This window comes from Chrysochloris asiatica, unplaced genomic scaffold, assembly GCF_000296735.1.
Source record: "Chrysochloris asiatica unplaced genomic scaffold, ChrAsi1.0 scaffold00372, whole genome shotgun sequence".
In the NCBI taxonomy this organism is placed as follows: Eukaryota; Metazoa; Chordata; class Mammalia; order Afrosoricida; family Chrysochloridae; genus Chrysochloris; species Chrysochloris asiatica.
The window spans coordinates 2,064,597-2,065,898 of record NW_006408890.1 but is presented as its reverse complement, the minus strand read 5'-3'; positions in this window follow the sequence as shown (position 1 = coordinate 2,065,898).

Sequence of the window (1,302 nt, the reverse complement as noted above, 5' to 3'; positions counted from 1 at the left end):
TGTTCAATAAAAGTCAACGAATTCAAGACAACCGATGGAACTGTACAGGCCTTCTGTTTGCTTTCCCTGTAAAAGTGGAGAGAGACTGGTATGAACAATCTCTGGGAGACTAAGACAAAGATGAGATCAAAGTGTTAGACTATGTTCATGGATAACACAAGCAGGATTCCCGGCCCCTCAAATGCCGAAGACATGCTTTTACGCATTTACAGCACGTTGTTGTTGTCCTTAAGTGCCGTTGAGTGGGTTGCGACTCATAGCGACCCTGTACAGGGTTTCCCAGGAGCAGCTGGTGGAAATTCAACATGCTGTTGAAGATGACAGTGAGCAGAATTTACCGTTAATACAACACACATTTGGTCACTACAGGAGTGTGGTTTTGAGGAGTCTTGCTTTTTCATTTTGATAAAAGAACACAAAAGAGAGGAATTACTCCTTATTTCTCATCCTGATCTCTGTCCCAGGATAAAGGACAATGAGGGAAGTGGACCATGAAGAGGGCTCACCTGAGGTAATTATTGTGAACGTTGCCTATTGCGGTGTCTCAAAATGGAAACGATTCTAAACTCCACCATGAATCTTTTCAAGACATTTGTCTTCCTCGTCCTGTTTCTTCTCCGGTGAAATTGGAGACTTGAGACCCTTCTTCACAGGGTGTGCCTTCATCTTGTTGCTTCTGTTTCTGTCATCCCCTCCTCCTACCTTTAGGAATGACACTGTGAGGTTCCTTTAGGAAGTTGGCCCTCTAGTCAAACTGGACAAAATAATTCAAAATCGACCGACCTCACATCCACGTTGTAACAAGTTGGTGACTCACTGAGAGAACCCACGCTACAGTGAGGGATTCAGCAATCAGCATGTGACCTGCACGAGGCGAATTAGAATCCAGGATGGGGATTCCGCTAAGGTTGCTGGGGAAGCCCTCCCTGTAGGGTGCAAACGTGGAGTTAAAGGTGTTCGCCTCATAACAACTTACAGGGGACTAGAACAGAGAAAGTGTTTTTAATGGTCAGAGGGGAAGCGGCTTGCTACTGCTTAGTGTATTCCAAGCTGCTGTGCGGGGTGAAGAAAACTTCTAAAATAGATGTTTGAGGTGGAAACAAGAGGCCTTAGCTGGGTTTTCTTGAGAAGCAAAACCAGTGAAACATGTATGTACGTATACAACAAGTTTATTACCAGGGAAACAGCTTACAATTGTAGCATCCCAAGTCCCCAATGAGCCTTTCCTGCGCTTCTATTATGTTGGGAACAGGCCACACCCCCAAGGAAGCATCCCTTCAATTGATTGGCTGCTCATAGCCA